This window comes from Lissotriton helveticus, chromosome 3_1 (genome assembly GCF_964261635.1).
Source record: "Lissotriton helveticus chromosome 3_1, aLisHel1.1, whole genome shotgun sequence".
Classification (NCBI taxonomy): Eukaryota; Metazoa; Chordata; class Amphibia; order Caudata; family Salamandridae; genus Lissotriton; species Lissotriton helveticus.
This window is the reverse complement of record NC_136061.1, coordinates 356,565,675-356,584,553: the sequence shown is the minus strand read 5'-3', so window position 1 is coordinate 356,584,553 and position 18,879 is coordinate 356,565,675.

Genomic DNA, 18,879 nt, shown 5'->3' with positions numbered 1-18,879 from the left:
GGTGAATGAGTGAATGTGTGTGTAGACGTAGGAATCAGTGAGTGCGTATGTAGTAACTGGTATTGGTGTGTCATGATGTCATCAGTGATGTCATTTGAGATGTCATCAGTGATGTCATCAGTGATGTCATTTGAGATGTCATCAGTGATGTCATCAGTGATGTCACTGACCATGTCATGAATGATGTAATATGTGACATCATCAGCATTGGATTGCGGGTGCGCGATATATAGTTAGTGCAACTAACTATATATGGAATTTCATTGGTTTTATGTCAATAAAATGTCCAGCTAACTATATATGGTCTCTAACCTATGGTTTTTTCAGTGAATTTTCAAGGTTTTGTAAATGCAAATTCCTAACTATATATGGTCTATAACCTATGGTTTTTTCAGTGAATTTCATTGGTTTTTTAAAAGCTAATATCTATAGCTGTAAAATATATTCTTTATTACGTGACGTATCACGTAGCCACGTGAGACGCCTCATGACGCGTCGCATAACCGTGACGTATCGGCTCTGCAGCGCAAACAAAACCCGTAACGTAAGCGTGCCGGAGCACGCTTACAGATATATATATTTTTTTTAACCTTAATTAGACAAAATCCACACGTGCACATATCTTGAGGCCTTGCAAAGGCACATCAAACAAACAGTCCCTACAATGTTGCCAAGTTTGCTGGAAATCTATTCCCTTAATTTTTTTTTTACTGTTTCTCTTGGTTTTCCCCTTGTTACGCTTACCGGGACGCTACCCGGTACGTGAACCGGACGCTCCAAAAACACAAGATGGCGGACTCCCGTTACGCTGCCGGTTAGCTGCCCGGTTCGCGTACCGGGAAGCGCCTCTACCGCGAAAAATCGCGGGGGACTTTAATATCCCCCTCATCAATCCTAGGGGGTCAGGAGGGGTTTACCTTGCCCCCTTTCCTTGATTTCCCCCTTCTTTTTTCACCACATCTTGTCTCTCGAACCTACCGAGAGACAAGATGGCGGCCGCTCCGGACTGTTTACAATGTTGACAGCTACGCTGCCAGTTAGCTGCCCGGTTAGCTGCCCGGTGAGCTGCCCGGTTTGCGTTTTATTTTTTGCCCCGCGGGGCACTTTAATATCCCCCTCATCAATCCTAGGGGGTCAGGAGTGGTCTACCTTGCCCCCTTTCCTTCATTTCCCCCTTAGTTTTTCACCACATCTTGTCTCTCGATCGTACCGAGAGACAAGATGGCGGCCGCTCCGGACTGTTTAGAATGTTGGCAGACACCGGAGAGCCAATCAGCTTCGCTTCGCGAAGTTCCGTTACGCGTCAGGTACGCGAACCGGGGCGCTAACCGGAGCGCTGTCACAGATATATATATTTTTTTAAACGTTAATTTCTCAAAATCCACTGGAGCACATATATTGAGACATAGCAAAGGCACGTCGGGCAAACCATATCTACAATTTTGCCAAGTTTCATGTAAATCTATTCAGCCGTTCGAGCTAAAAGTGAGTCCAACCGCCCTATGGAAAAATGAATGGGAAAAACGCGTTTTGGGACCCCCCTTTTTTCTCGGCCCCCCCTTGACGAAACCCCCCCAAATTATTAGGGGCTGCTCAGAAACAAAATGTGCCATTTTCCTGAAAATTTCAGCCAATTCCGTCCACAAACGCCAAAGTTATTAGACATAGAATCTTCAGAAATCCCATAGAGAAAAAATCCTAACTATATATACCCACTGGCTATCGCCAGTAGGTAATATACATATATAAACATATATAATCTGCATATCTATATAAATATAAATGCATGCATACATATACATATATGCATACATATGCATGTTATTTACATGAAAGTCTTAAAAACACTAATAAAAGCAAAGCTAAAAAGCCACCTCATTACAAACAGAATGGCTTTAACTTAAACGAGGGCGAGATCTATTGCATTTTCAATGCTTGTTTACTTTGGTTCTATCAAGAAGGCATTCAGATGTGTCACACATTTGCCATAAATTCTGAATGTTAGCACTCTAGTTGCTCATTAGATCACTGTAGTAAAGCTAGTGCTCACCAGGGAAGTCTGCTGCTAATCATGGTTTGCAGCCATTTTCCCGCATTTTTTATCCCGCAGACTTTCAGTCCGCATACCATTATCCCGCAAGGTCATTGACCTCGCATACCATTATTCCGCATTTTTTCAAAACGCATGTGCATTTATCGCGCATGCCTTTACAAAGAATTACGTTTTAAAGGCATGTATGGTAAATGCATTTGCGTTGTGAAAACCACGATGACGAGAGAGGTAAGTGGGTTTGTATTAATTTTTTCGTGGGTTAGTGATTGTGTAGTGTAGTGTAGTGTTGTGTAGTGTAGTGTTGTGTTAGTGTAGTGTAGAGTTGTGGTGGTTGTTTAGTGTAGGGTCATGCTGGGGGTACTGTTTTAGGGTTTAGGGTAGTGTTGTAGTGTTTGCGTAGTGTAGGGTCATGCTGGGCGTAGTGTTTTAGGGTTTAGGATAGTGTTGTAGTGTTTGCGTAGTGTAGGGTCATGCTGGGCGTAGTGTTTTAGGGTTTTGGGTAGTGTTGTAGTGTTTGCGTAGTGTAGGGTCATGCTGGGGTGTAGTATTTTAGGGTTTAGGGTAGTGTTGTAGTGTTTGCGTAGTGTAGGGTCATGCTGGGGTAGTGTTTTAGGGTTTTGGGTAGTGTTGTAGTGTTTGCGTAGTGTAGGGTCATGCTGGGGTGTAGTGTTTTAGGGTTTTGGGTAGTGTTGTAGTGTTTGCGAAGTGTAGGGTCATGCTGGGGGGTAGTGTTTTAGGGTTTTGGGTAGTGTTGTAGTGTTTGCGTAGTGTAGGGTCATGCTGGGGGTAGTGTTTTAGGGTTTTGGGTAGTGTTGTAGTGTTTGCGTAGTGTAGGGTCATGCTGGGGGTAGTGTTTTAGGGTTTTGGGTAGTGTTGTAGTGTTTGCGTAGTGTAGGGTCATGCTGGGGGGTAGTGTTTTAGGGTTTTGGGTAGTGTTGTAGTGTTTGCGTAGTGTAGGGTCATGCTGGGGGTAGTGTTTTAGGGTTTTGGGTAGTGTTGTAGTGTTTGCGTAGTGTAGGGTCATGCTGGGGGTAGTGTTTTAGGGTTTAGGGTAGTGTTGTAGTGTTTGCGTAGTGTAGGGTCATGCTGGGGGTAGTGTTTTAGGGTTTAGGGTAGTGTTGTAGTGTTTGCGTAGTGTAGGGTCATGCTGGGGGTAGTGTTTAGGGTTTAGGGTAGTGTTGTAGTGTTTGCGTAGTGTAGGGTCATGCTGGGGGTAGTGTTTTAGGGTTTAGGGTAGTGTTGTAGTGTTTGCGTAGTGTAGGGTCATGCTGGGGGTAGTGTTTTAGGGTTTAGGGTAGTGTTGTAGTGTTTGCGTAGTGCAGGGTCATGCTGGGGTGTAGTGTTTTAGGGTTTTGGGTAGTGTTGTAGTGTTTGCGTAGTGTAGGGTCATGCTGGGGGTAGTGTTTTAGGGTTTAGGGTAGTGTTGTAGTGTTTGCGTAGTGTAGGGTCATGCTGGGGTGTAGTGTTTTAGGGTTTTGGGTAGTGTTGTAGTGTTTGCGTAGTGTAGGGTCATGCTGGGAGTAGTGTTTTAGGGTTTAGGGTAGTGTTGTAGTGTTTGCGTAGTGTAGGGTCATGCTGGGGGTAGTGTTTTAGGGTTTAGGGTTGTGTTGTAGTGTTTGCGTAGTGTAGGGTCATGCTGGGGGTAGTGTTTTAGGGTTTAGGGTAGTGTTGTAGTGTTTGCGTAGTGTAGGGTCATGCTGGGGTGTAGTGTTTTAGGGTTTTGGGTAGTGTTGTAGTGTTTGCGTAGTGTAGGGTCATGCTGGGGGTACTGTTTTAGGGTTTAGGGTAGTGTTGTAGTGTTTGTGTAGTGTAGGGTCATGCTGGGGGTAGTGTTTTAGGGTTTAGGGTAGTGTTGTAGTTTTTGTGTAGTGTAGGGTCATGCTGGGGGTAGTGTTTTAGGGTTAGGGTAGTTTAGTTGTTTAGTGTATGCTAAAGGCATATTCGTTCTAAAAGTTTTCGTTATTTTAATTTGCGGCCTAATAGTACATGCGGGATTTTTTTTGCGGACTGATGGTATGCGGGATTTCGTCATATATTCGCTAATCATACTTTCTATGGCAAAATGAACCCCCTCATTTTGTTCCTTTTTAAATTAAATGTTTTAAGAGTTACCACTTTATTCCAATCAAGATGGCTTCAGGTGTGCCATACCTTTGTAATAAGTAGGACTGTTAGCACTCTAGTTGTTCTTTAGAACACTCTGGGACATTCTGTCATTGGGCTATAGTTGGGCTACATCTGGCTGATATTTGGGCTACATTTGTTTTTTTTGTCTCTGGTGGCCATCTTTGGGCTACATTGGGCTACATTTGGGCTCCAACATATATATAGCCCAATGTAGCCCAATATATATTTTTCAAAGTTAATTTTCGTAAAAACCACTGGAGCCTATATCTTGAGACATAGCAAAGGCACATCGGGCTACCAGTCCCTACAATTTTGCCAAGTTTGGTGTAAATCCATTCAGCCGTTCAGGCTAAAAGTGAGGCCAACCGCCCTATGGAAAATTGCATGGGAAAAACACGTTTTGGGACCCCCCTTTTTTCTCGGCCCCCCCTTAACGAAACCCCCCCAAATTTTCAGGGGCTGCGCAGAAACAAAATGTTCCATTTTCCTGAAAATTTCAGCCAATTCTGTCCTCAAACGCCAAAGTTATTCGACATAGAATTTTCAAAAATCCCATAGGAAAAAAATCCTAACTATATATACCTACTGGCTATCGCCAGTAGGTAATATATATATATTCACTTCAAAAACCATAGGTTTCAGGCACGTTTTAGTTAGGAATTAGCATTTAAAAACCTTAGAAATTCACTGAAAAAACCATAGGTTTCAGGGGCTTTATAGTTAGTTGGACATTTCACTCGTACAAAACCATAGCATTCCCCCGTTATAGTTAGTTCAGCTAACTATAACTCGCGCGCCCGCAATGCACTGCTGATGACATCACATATTACATCACTCATGACCTGGCCAGTGACATCACTCATGGCATCACTGATGACACCATCCAGTGAATGTGTGTTTTTCTGAAAATTAAATATATTTTATATATGTATATCTCAAGGTCAATGGAAGAATAAGTGGCTATATACGTGTCTAAATAGATGATTTTTTTTTTGTAAAATTGATTGTATAACGGACTGATTAAGTGTCTCTTAGTGAATACATGGGTTAGGGAATAATGTTTAAATATGTAAATATCTGCCTCAATCTCTCACTTTGTGTATAAGTGACTGCATGGGTTGGTGAGTAACTCCATGAGTGTCTATATAGGTTATTATTTGGTTTTTTGAGTATCAGTATGAGTGGTTCGTTGGGGTGTCTTACGTAGTGCATAGCTGCATGCATGAGTGACTCACTGCTTGTATGTGTTAAAGACAGCATCTGTGCAGGACTGTATAGGTGGATAGTGTGTGTATGGGTGTGTTAGTGAGTGAATGACTGTCTCAATAGTGTCTTTATGAGTAACTACATATGTTTTAAACTAGTATATGTGAGTATCAGTGTATATAAGTGAGAGTAAGAGATTAGAAGAGTTTCTGTATAAATTAGTATGTGTTTCTATAAGTGATTGCTTAAGAGAGTAAGTATGTGTAAGTTTCTGTAGCAGTAAGTGTGGTGTGTGTATAACTGTATATGCAATTTAATGGATGTTTGATACTTTGCTTGCATGTGTGACTGTGTGTGAGTAACTCTATGGATGAGTGTCTCTGTGTAATAGGATGTATTGGTGTATGAGTACATATGATGAATGAGTACATGTATGAGTGACTGTAAGGACTGTTGGTGAATGAGTGGATGTGTGTGTAGATCTTGGAATTACTGAATAGGTGTGTTGTAACTGGTATTGGTATGTCCATTGTTTTGAAAATTTTAGTTTCTATTTTTGAGTGTGTGTATCAAAGATTATATTAGGGTGAGAGGAGGTCTGTCACTCTATCAGAAGGATGATGTCATCAGTGATGTCATGAGTGATATCACTGACCATGTCATGAGTGATGTAATATGTGACGTCATCAGCAGTGCATTGCGGGCGCGCGAGTTATAGTTAGCTGAACTAAATATAACGGGGTAATTTCTATGGGTTTGTACGAGTGAAATGTCCAACTAACTGGAACGCCCCTGAAACCTCTGGTTTTTTCTGTGAATTTCCAATGTTTTTTAAATGCTAATTCCTAACTATGATGTGCCTGAAACCTATGTTTTTTTTAAGTGAATTTCAAAGGTGTTTTAAATGTTAGTTTCTAACTATGCCTACAGAGGTAGGACATGTGAAGAAAGAAGAAAAAACACACAGAAAGAAGAAAAAGAAATGCAGAAAGAAGCACCAGATGTCCTCAAAGACGAAGAAAAGTGCAGGAAGAAGGAAGACATGCAGAAAGACCAAACAGAGGAGCAGAAAGAGGCCTTGTTGCAAAATCATCCTGTACCCTCAACTTTTTCAGATGGGTACTGGTGGTAACTGACTCTGACTAACTTTCCTAGAGCCAGTGCTATGCTAAAAGACACTTAGAACACAGTTAAAACACCTACATACAGTAAGGGAACACTATGCGCTGGGCTACTCCTGTGATTACCATGACCTCTTCTGTAAGCCCCTAGTATATAATAGGGCAGGGGGATTAAAACTATCTCTTAAAACACGCCACGGGCGCGTTTGCACACTGGTGAAGGGAGGGGGGGCCTGAGGTGACGTGTGCAAACACACCCTGTGGCACGTTTCAAGTTGGGGGATTAAGTGCCCTTGAATCCTGAGGGTCCCTGGGGTCCAACTAGCCAACTAGGTACCTTCAATAAGCGCCACAGAGCTGTGTTGCACAGAGATGTAAAAAGGGGCACAGCCTGGACCAGCTGTCTGCAACACAGCGCAGTGGCTGTTACTGGAAGCACCCGGTGGGCTAGTTGGCCCCCAGGGGCCCTCAAAATTGAAGGGGAATTATTTCCCCAACTTAAAACGCACCACAGGGTGTGTTTGCGCACATCACCTCAGGCCCCCTCCCTTCCCCACTCAATGGATACATACCCCTAAAGTAGAACCAGCATTTAGGGCAGACGGGGTGACTCTGGGTGCAGATAATATGTTGTCTCATCTCTATGACAAGAAACGAGCCAAAGCTCTCATTGGACCCACGAAGCACACAGTAGTAATATGGCATGCGGCGCAGGTTAAACTGGGTTGGCAGGGGATTATACCTCAACTTACCCCTCTGTGGGACGCGACACAGTTGGGTCTGCTTAGGAACAGCAAAGGCTTTGCCAGGTGGGACGCAATTGGTATCTCCACGGTGGGGGGCATTATGTACAAGGGAGAGGTAATGACATTTGAGCGCCTCCAGCAGCAATATGAGCTAGCACCCACTGAACTGTTTCGATATACACAGATAAAACATGCACTGACAGCGGCCCTGCCACCAGGTACTGAAGTCAAGGAAGCCTCGCCTCTCGAGGACAGGTTGTTGACGGAGTATATGCCCAAGTGGGCTACTTCATTTACTTATCGGAAGTTAATTAATAACCTCCCTGACCCAACGACGGCGCTCAGAGGGAAGTGGTCCCGCAACGTTGGTAATGTTGAAGACTCGGATTGGCAAGAGGCGCTTGCCTCACCAAGGGAGGTGGGTATACCCTCACGCCTTAGGCTAGTGCAACTCAAAATATTACACAGAGTCTATTTTACTAGATGTACCATGCACACAATAGGTAGAGCACCACATCCATACTGCCTACGAAGATGCGGGGAGGAGGGGTCGTTTTACCATACTTTGTGGCAGTGCTCGAAGATCATGAACTACTGGGTACAGGTGTTGAGAACAGTACCAAAAGATGTTTGTTAAATATATGGGAGCCAATTGACCTTACTCATCCTATGCAAGACTGGGCCACTCTAGGGTTCATGGTTGCTAAGCGCAATATAGCGCAGAAATGGGGGGAGGGTGACAGTGATGAACCAGAGGGTGACAGTGATGAACCAGAGGGTGGCAGTGGTGATCCAGAGGGTGGCAGTGGTGATCCAGAGGGTGGCAGTGGTGATCCAGAGGGTGTCAGTGGTGAACCACAGGGTGTCAGTGGAGAACCAGAGGGTGCTGTGATGAACCAGAGGGTGGCAGTGGTGAACCAGAGGATGGCAGTGATGAACCAGAGGGTGGCAGTGGTGAACTAGAGGGTGACAGTAATGAACCAGAGGGTGGCAGTGGTGAACCAGAGGGTGGCAGTAATGACCCAGAGGGTGGCAGTGATGAACCAGAGGGTGGCAGTGATGAACCAGAGGGTGACAGTGGTGAACCAGAGGGTGACAGTGGTGAACCAGAGGGTGCTGTAATGAACCAGATGGTGGCAGGGGTGAACCAGAGGGTGGCAGTGGTGAACCAGAGGGTGGCAGCGATGAACCAGAGGGTGGCAGTGATGAACCAGAGGGTGGCAGGGGTGAACCAGAGGGTGCTGTGATGAACCAGAGGGTGACAGTGATGACCCAGAGGGTGGCAGTGGTGAACCAGAGGATGGTAGTGATCAACCAGAGGGTGGCAGTCGTGAACCAGAGTGTGGCAGTGATGAACCAGAGGGTGGCAGCGGTGAACCAGAGGGTGGCAGTGGTTAACCAGAGGGTGGCAGTGATGAACTAGAGGGTGACAGTGATGAGCCAGAGGGTGGCAGTGGTGAACCAGAGGGTGGCAATGATGAACCAGAGGGTGGCAGTGGTGACCCAGAGGGTGGCAGTGATGAACCAGAGGGTGGCAGTGGTGAACCAGAGGGTGCTAGTGATGAACCAGAGGGTGACAGTGATGAACCAGAGGGTGGCAGTGGTGAACCGGAGGGTGACAGTGATGAACCGGAGGGTGGCAGTGATGAACCAAAGGGTGGCAGTGGTGAACCAGAGGGTGGCAGTGGTGAACCAGAGGGTGCTGTGATGAACCAGAGGGTGGTAGTGATGAACCAGAGGGTGACAGTGATGAACCAGAGGGTGGCAGTGGTGAACCATAGGGTGACAGTGATGAACCGGAGGGTGGCAGTGATGAACCAGAGGGTGGCAGTGGTGAACCAGAGGGTGGCAGTGGTGAACCAGAGGGTGCTGTGATGAACCAGAGGGTGCTGTGATGAACCAGAGGGTGGCAGTGATGTACCAGAGGGTGACAGTGATAAACCAGAGGGTGACCGTGGTGAACCAGAGGGTGGCAGTTATGAACCAGAGGGTGGCAGTGGTGAACCAGAGGGTGGCAGTGATGAACCAGAGGGTGGCAGTGATGAACCAGAGGGCGGCCCTGCTAAACTGCCCGGGAGCCCTGTGGGTGTGATCCCCTGCGCTGCTGAGCTGCCCAGGGGTTGTGAGCCCACGCGCTACTGAAGTGCCCCAGGGCCCAGTGGGTGTGAGCCCCCGTGCTGCTGAACTGCCCCGGAGCCCTCTCAGTGTGAAAATCATTCGTGCTCAATTGCCTGGAAGCCCTCTGGGTGTGAGCACACAGGTGACCGCCCTGACCAGTTCAGAAGCGGCCGCTCCCCTTGCCCTGCTGCCTGCTCCTGTGTGGTATCGTTATCTGGATGTGCTTTGATCAATATTTTGACTGCATTAACTTGATCTGCTTGCATAGCGCTGCAGCGCGAGTGCTGCCACACGCATCTGAGACTTTTAAATTACTTCAGAGGAGTGCTGACTCGGCGCTCATTGACCTTTTAAATAGACTTCGGAACGCTTGGGGGCATTGTACTATCGGCGCTCTCTCTTTGCACACTTATTGAAACAGGACGCTTCAGCTGCAAGCGTAGGCAGTTACATCAGCCTCAGCATAACGCAAGGAGCGCTTTATACATAGCTGCCGCCATCTTACGCTTGTTGTTGTGTTGTTGGTGCCCCAGAGACCGGCTCCCACAGCCCGCCCCGCCTCCCTGCTGACCCTCCCTCCCACGAACTACACTGCCTGCTTTGAACCCGTTCGCGCTGTACCGCCCTGACCAGTTCAGAAGCGGCCGCTCCCCTTGCCCTGCTGCCTGCTCCTGTGTGGTATCGTTATCTGGATGTGCTTTGATCAATATTTTGACTGCATTAACTTGATCTGCTTGCATAGCGCTGCAGCGCGAGTGCTGCCACACGCATCTGAGACTTTTAAATTACTTCAGAGGAGTGCTGACTCGGCGCTCATTGACCTTTTAAATAGACTTCGGAACGCTTGGGGGCATTGTACTATCGGCGCTCTCTCTTTGCACACTTATTGAAACAGGACGCTTCAGCTGCAAGCGTAGTCAGTTACATCAGCCTCAGCATAACGCAAGGAGCGCTTTATACATAGCTGCCGCCATCTTACGCTTGTTGTTGTGTTGTTAGTGCCCCAGAGACCGGCCCCCACAGCCAGCCCCGCCTCCCTGCTGACCCTCCCTCACCCCTCCCCCTCCACCATCCATATATGACAGAAGCATTCTCGCGCAGCGGTCAAGCGCAGCGGACGCACCCCAGTCGCGCCGAAGGTGCGCCAAAGGTAAGCCCGTCTACGCCCGTCCGCGACTGGCCCGCGCCCAGCGCCAGACCCCCTGGTTCCCGTAATGCCCAGCCCTCTCGCATCACTTACGATGCCACCACCCTCCTAGCCCTTAACCTCGGCCGTTCCACCAACTGCGTCCAAGCCGCTCCTGGACACACCCATGGACGCTTCTCTTGCAACTCCTGCAAGTTCGACGGCACCAACACCAAACAGAGACCTGACACCAACCACCTAAAATGCATCCTGCTCAACACCCGCTCGGTCCACAGACACGCCACCGACCTCTGGAATCTACTAGACACCATCTCACCGGACGTCGCCTTCCTAACAGAAACTTGGATTAATGCCTCTTCAGCCCCAGACATCACCATTGCCATCCCGGAAGGATACAAGATCATCCGTAAGGACCGCATCAAGCAAACAGGAGGAGGCATCGCTATCGTCCATAAGAACTCCATCCGCATCTCAACCAGCTCAGACGTCAACCTAGCCAGCGCCGAACACCTCCACTTCCAGATCCACACCGACCCCAAGACCACACTCAGAGGCACCCTCCTCTACCGACCTCCAGGACCCCGTGCACAATTCAGTAACGACATCACTGACTTTATCACCCCACACGCCCTCCCCTCCGAGGACTACATTCTAGTGGGAGATCTCAATTTTCACCTGGAAAAGAGCAATGACAGCAGCACCACCACCCTTCTGGACAATCTCGCCAACCTCGGACTCAAACAACTTGTCACTACCCCCACCCACATTGCAGGTCACACACTCGACCCCATCTTCACCTCTAGCAAACATATCTCATTCAGTCACACCACAACTCTCCATTGGACGGACCACAGCTGCGTTCACTTTATCTACAATAAGACCACAATCCACAACCATCCTCAACCCACCCTGCGAAGAAACTGGAACAAAATCACCATCGACCAGATCCCCTCATCGCTTCTTCAGAACCCCCCGCCCACTCCTCAAACCCCGACCAAGCAGCCACTAACCTCACCCAATGGCTATCCAACAGCGCCGACATCCTAGCACCGTTGAAAAACCGTCAAATCAAACTAGGCAGCAAAAACGCCTCCTGGTTCAACGATGATCTTAAGAAATCGAAGAAACTCTGTCGCTCCCTCGAGAAGGCCTGGAAAAAAGACCCAAACACCGGCACCAGGGACGTCTTCAAAAACGCCACCCGCATACACCGCCAACTAATCCGATCTGCCAAGAAAGCCGCATTCAAAGACCGACTAGACAACAACGCCCACAACAGCAAGGAATTATTCAACATCGTCAAAGAATTTACCAACCCATCAGCCAACTCCAACGACATCACCCCCTCCCAAGCCCTCTGCGACTCCCTAGCTTCCTTCTTCCACAACAAAATCGCAGACATCCACAACAGCTTCGACAACCGACCCGGAGACCAACCCACCCAACCTTCTGCAGGACCTTCACCCCCCGTGAACATCCTTAACGACTGGAACCCAATCTCCACTGAGGACACCATCCGCCTGATGAACTCCATCCACTCAGGATCCCCCACAGACCCATGCCCTCACCACATCTTCAACAAAGCAGACTCCATCATAGCACCACACCTCCGAGATGTCATCAACTGCTCCCTCAACTCCGCCACCTTCCCGGAAAGCTGGAAACACGCCGAACTCAGCGCCCTTCTGAAGAAACCCACAGCTGACCCCACAGAACTCAAAAACTACCGCCCCATCTCGCTTCTTCCATTCCCGGCCAAAGTCATCGAGAAAGCTGTCAACAACCAGCTCGCCGCCTTCCTCGAAACCAACAAATCCCTCGACTCCTCACAGTCCGGCTTCCGAACCAAACACAGCACTGAGACCGCACTTATCGCAGCAACAGACGACATTCGAACCCTACTGGACAATGGAGACACAGTCGCCCTCATCCTCCTCGACCTCTCCGCTGCCTTCGACACAGTCTGTCATAGCACCCTTCTACAGCGCCTCAGAAACGTCGGAATCCAAGGAAAAGCACTGGAATGGATCACCTCGTTCCTCACCGGAAGAACCCAGAGAGTCCGCCTCCCACCATTCAAGTCAGAGGCCTCTGAAGTCATCTGCGGCGTGCCACAAGGATCATCACTCAGCCCCACCCTCTTCAACGTATACATGAGCCCCCTTGCGGCCATCGCTCGCCAACATAATCTCAACATCATCTCCTACGCTGACGACACTCAACTGATCCTCTCACTCACCAAAGACCCTAACACCGCCAAAACCAACTTACACGAAAACGAAGGAATGAAAGAAGTAGCCGAGTGGATGAAGCACAGCCGTCTGAAACTGAACTCAGACAAAACAGAAGTCCTCATCTTAGGCACCTCCCCCTCTGCCTGGGATAACTCTTGGTGGCCAGAGGCCCTTGGAAAAGCACCCATCCCGACGGACCACGCACGGAACCTGGGCGTCATCCTAGACTCCTCACTCTCGATGACCAGACAAGTCAACGCCGTTTCATCATCTTGCTTCAACATTCTTCGCATGCTCAAAAAAACATTCCGCTGGATCCCCACCGAAACTAGAAAAACGGTCACCCACGCACTGGTCACAAGCCGCCTGGACTACGGAAACACCCTATACGCCGGTACCACCGCAAAACTCCAGAAAAAACTCCAACTCATCCAGAACGCTTCAGCCAGGCTCATACTAGACATCCCGCGTAAAGAACACATCTCTGGTCACCTGAAAAACCTTCACTGGCTCCCCGTAAATAAGAGGATTACTTTCCGCCTCCTAACCCACGCACACAAAGCACTCTACGAACTTGGACCCGAATGCCTCAACACACGACTGTCCTTCTACACCCCCTCCCGTCAGCTACGATCCTCCAAACAAGCCCTTGCCACTGTACCTCGCATCAACAAAACCACCATGGGAGGTAGATCCTTCTCCTACCTGGCAGCTAAAACCTGGAACTCACTTCCCACTCACCTTCGCCTTACTCAGAACCACCTAGCATTCAGAAAGCAACTTAAAACTTGGATATTCGACAAGTAATTCCCCACCCTTCCTCAAGCGCCTTGAGACCCTATGGGTATGTAGCGCGCTATATAAATCTCTTGACTTGACTTGACTTGACTTGTGTTTAGTGTCCCCCTGCCCCCAGTACATATACCCGTACCGCACAGCATCATTATGCTCCTGCACCATGAAGTCTGGTGCCTGGATGCTCCTGATCCATGTAGGTGGTACCACCGTCTGGTGCAGTCAAAATGTAAAGTCATAACTTGCTACACAGCACCAATAAACACGTGTACCCCCTGGCACCGGTATGCGCATGTACCAGGCGTGGAGCACCCGCATGCCACTGCACCACACTGCCCAGCGCCAGCATATGCCTGTACGGTGCAGTTTAGTATGAGATGGGACATTGTCCAGCAGCAGCAGCTGCATGCGCCTGAACCCACTGAGCAGGATCAGAATGGCTTTGTACCAACACGCGCAGCAGAGCTATCTTGGACATGCGGAGGATTCTGGGGTCCTGTGCCAAACGTATTTTTGCATCCATGAGTTTCCCGAACGCCATCCCCGTGTAGCTCCTGTGACCAGGAGGCTGCTTTCTCCTCATCTGCTGCTCTTCTCGGTCTCCGACCCTTTATAAACAAGATGCATGTGAACTTGCATAGAAGCCCCGCCCATTTGGCCCCATCCACCACACACTAGCGGCATGAAACGTCTTCCCGCCCGTCCCCACTATTAAGCATGGGCTGAAAATTCGTTCCGCCTGCTGAATTTGCGGATTTTCCGCGATTTCGTGATCTGCGAATCTCGCGAAATTGCGGTAAAATCCGCGAATCAGCCGGGACGAATTTTCAGCCAAGCACTTACAGGGTTACAGCAGCAGGTGCAAAAGTTGAAGCTAATTTTTTGTAACATTTTACAAAAGGGTTACAAAGAAATTAACTTCAACTTGCTGTAAGCCTGTAAGTGCTTCCTGGCGCCTCATTGCCTACTTGCAACTATTCTCTGACCCTGCTCTGACCCTTGAAGCAGGGTCAGAGAATAGTTACAAGTAGGCAATGAGGCGCCTGTCACGAAAATTAAACCTCAACAGGAAGCACTGACAGATATAAAAACAAGCATTTGTAATGCAATAGGTCTTGCATTAGGAAAGTTTGAGCTATTGGTCTTGTAAATGACAATTTTTTTTATTTATGTGTTGGTTTTGAAAATAGCTAAATTAATAGCTTTGTCATTTACAATGCCAATAGTTATAACTTTCGCGAATGTGACACCTATAGCATTTGTAATGCAACATGTTTTGTATTTACGTGACTTAGCTGTAATGATATTACAAATTACAATGGCTTTTAATTTTTTTAAATAATTAATACTTAAATAAAAGTGATTTTAATTTATAATGGCAATAGCTTAAACTTTTGTAAATAACTTTTGTGAAGATTATGTTCAGTGTATTTTATTGTGACGAAAATCCAAGAACAGAAGTGAAATATTAACATCTTTTTGTGACATTTGTAATAAAGTTTGAAACATTGAGAGAACATATTTGGACCAGTTGTTGTTGAATGGTTGCTCAGATTGATGCTGGGGTGGCGCTGAGTGGTGCTGTGGTGGTGCTGAGTGGTGCTGTGGTGATGCTGAGTGGTGCTGTGGTGGTGCTGAGTGGTGCTGTTGTGGTGCTGAGTGGTGCTGTTGTGGTGCTGAGTGGTGCTGTGGTGATGCTGAGTGGTGCTGTGGTGGTGCTGAGTGATACTGTGGTGGTGCTGAGTGATACTGTGGTGGTGCTGAGTGGTGCTGTGGTGGTGCTGAGTGATAATGTGGTGGCGCTGAGTGATGCTGTGGTGGTGCTGAGTGATGCTGTGGTGGCAGTGAGTGGTGCTGTGGTGGTGCTGAGTAGTCCTGTGGTGGTGCTGAGTGATGCTGTGGTGGTGCTGAGTGATGCTGTGGTGGTGCTGAGTGATGCTGTGGTGGTGCTGAGTGGTGCTGTGCTGGTGCTGAGTGATAATGTGGTGGTGCTGAGTGATAATGTGGTGGTGCTGAGTGATAATGTGGTGGTGCTGAGTGATGCTGGGGTAGCGCTGAGTGATGATGTGGTGATGCAGAGGGCAGAAAGGCACAAAAAGGAGTCTAACAAAGGGCAGAAAGGCAGAAAAACAAGGGGAAACGAGTCTAACAGAGGGCAGAAGGGCACAAAAAAACAGTCTAACTGAGGACAGAAGGGCAGAAAAACAAGGGAAAAATGAGTCTAACAGAGGGCAGAATGGCACAAAAAACGAGTCTAACGGGGCAAAAAGGCACAAAAACGAGTCTAACAGAGGACAGAAGGGCACCAAAAACGAGTCTAACAGAGGGCAGAAGGGCACAAAAACAAGGGAAAAATGAGTCTAACAGAGGGCATAAGGGCACAAAAAACGAGTCTAACAGGTGGCAGAAGGGCAGAAAAACATGGGAAAAACGAGTCTAACAGAGGGCAGAAGGGCAGACAAACAAGGGAAAAACGAGTCTAACAGAGGGCAGAATGGTACAAAAAACGAGTCTAACAGGGGGCAGAATGAATCCCGCCCTGCGTGTTTGTCCACGAAGATGCCACCTTTTTGTGCAATACCTCTACTCAACTGGAGTACTTTCTACTGTCTAATCAGTAAGTGCTCCCTCGTTGGCTAAATGTATAGGGGCAGATTTACAATAACTGGTGCATCCCCAGGGATGCGCCAGTTATTGTGCGCTGCAGCTCCGCCACCCATGGTGCGCCGCATTTACAATGCGGCGCACCATGTGGCAGAAACGGCACAGTTACGTCACACATCTGTGCCATAAAAGCAGCGCAGTGCTGGAGCTGCGTCGCGCTTGCAACGCAGCTCCAGCAATGCTCTGGGGGGCCCTATCTCCCCAATGCTGCATCAAGCCTTGCGCCTGCTTCAAGCAGGCGCAGGGTTTTGACGCAGCATTGGCCTAAAAGTGACTGAGTGAAATCTTGTAGATTTCACTCAGCCACTTTTAGAAGGCGTTCCTGCGCAGGAACGCCCTCCCCTGCGCCGGAACGCCTCCTGATGGCGCAGGGCTTTACAACGTGATGCATCTCTCAGATGTGTCACATTGTTAATACCCAGCACCATGGCTCATCTTTTGTGCTGCCGCTGCGTCACAAAAGGTCTCGGTAGAGGGTGGCAATGGTGAACCAGAGGGTGGCAGTGATGAACCAGAGGGTGACCGTGATGAACCAGAGGGTGGCAGTGCTGAACCAGAGGGTGACAGTGCTGAACCAGAGGGTGGCAGTGCTGAACCAGAGGGTGGCAGGGGTGAACCAGAGGGTGGCAGGGGTGAACCAGAGGGTGGCAGTGGTGAACCAGAGAGTGGCAGTGGTGAACCAGAGGGTGGCAGTGCTGAACCAGAGGGTGACAGTGGTTACCCAGAGGGTGGCAGTGGTGAACCAGAGGTGCTGTGATGAACCAGAGGGTGGCAGTCGTGAACCAGAGGGTGGCAGTGGTGAACCAGAGGGTGACAGTGGTGAACCAGAGAGTGGCAGTGGTGAACCAGAGGGTGGCAGGGGTGAACCAGAGGGTGGCAGGGGTGAACCAGAGGGTGGCAGTGGTGAACCAGAGGGTGGCAGTGGTGAACCAGAGGGTGGCAATGCTGAACCAGAGTGTGGCAGGGGTGAACCAGAAGGTGCTGTGATGAACCAGAGGGTGGCAGTGGTGAACCAGAGGGTGGCAGTGGTGAACCAGAGGGTGGCAGTGGTGAACCAGAGGGTGGCAGTGCTGAACCAGAGGTTGACAGTGGTTAACCAGAGGGTGGCAGTGGTGAACCAGAGGTGCTGTGATGAACCGGAGGGTGGCAGTCGTGAACCAGAGGGTGGCAGTGGTGAACCAGAGGGTGGCAGTGCTGAACCAGAGGGTGGCAGTGGTGAACCAGAGGGTGCTGTGATGAACCAGAGGGTGCTGTGATGAACCAGAGGGTGGCAGTGATGTACCAGAGGGTGACAGTGATGAACCAGAGGGTGACAGTGGTGAACCAGAGGGGGGCAGTGGTGAACCAGAGGGTGGCAGTGGTGAACCAGAGGGTGGCAGTGGTGAACCAGAGGGTGGCAGTGATGAACCAGATGGTGGCATTGTTGAACCAGAGGGCAGCGCTGTTAAACTGCCCGGGAGTCCTGTGGGTGTGATCCCCTGCGCTGCTGAGCTGCCCAGGGGTTGTGAGCCCACGCGCTACTGAAGTGCCCCATTGCCCAGTGGGTGTGAGCCCCCGTGCTGCTGAACTGCCCCGGAGCCCTCTCAGTGTGAAAATCATTCGTGCTCAATTGCCTGGAAGCCCTCTGGGTGTGAGCACACATTGTGTTTAGTGTCCCCCTGCCCCCAGTACATATACCCGTACCGCACAGCATCATTATGCTCCTGCACCATGAAGTCTGGTGCCTGGATGCTCCTGATCCATGTAGGTGGTACCACCGTCTGGTGCAGTCAAAATGTAAAGTCATAACTTGCTACACAGCACCAATAAACACGTGTACCCCCTGGCACCGGTATGCGCATGTACCAGGCGTGGAGCACCCGCATGCCACTGCACCACACTGCCCAGCGCCAGCATATGCCTGTACGGGGCAGTTTAGTATGAGATGGGACATTGTCCAGCAGCAGCAGCTGCATGCGCCTGAACCCACTGAGCAGGATCAGAATGGCTTTGTACCAACACGCGCAGCAGAGCTATCTTGGACATGCGAAGGATTCTGGGGTCCTATGCCAAACGTATTTTTGCATCCATGAGTTTCCCGAACGCCATCCCCGTGTAGCTCCTGTGACCAGGAGGCTGCTTTCTCCTCATCTGCTGCTCTTCTCAGTCTCCGACCCTTTATAAACAAGATGCATGTGAACTTGCATAGAAGCCCCGCCCATTTGGCCCCATCCACCACACACTAGCGGTATGAAACGTCTTCCCGCCCGTCCCCACTATTAAGCATGGGCTGAAAATTCGTTCCGCCTGCTGAATTTGCGGATTTTCCGCGATTTCGTGATCTGCGAATCTCGCGAAATCGCGGTAAAATCCGCGAATAAGCGGGGACGAATTTTCAGCCAAGCACTTACAGGGTTACAGCAGCAGGTGCAAAAGTTGAAGCTAATTTTTTGTAACATTTTACAAAAGGGTTACAAAGAAATTAACTTCAACTTGCTGTAAGCCTGTAAGTGCTTCCTGGCGCCTCGTTGCCTACTTGCAACTATTCTCTGACCCTGCTCTGATCCTTGAAGCAGGGTCAGAGAATAGTTACAAGTAGGCAATGAGGCGCCTGTCACGAAAATTAAACCTCAACAGGAAGCACTGACAGATATAAAAACAAGCATTTGTAATGCAATAGGTCTCGCAT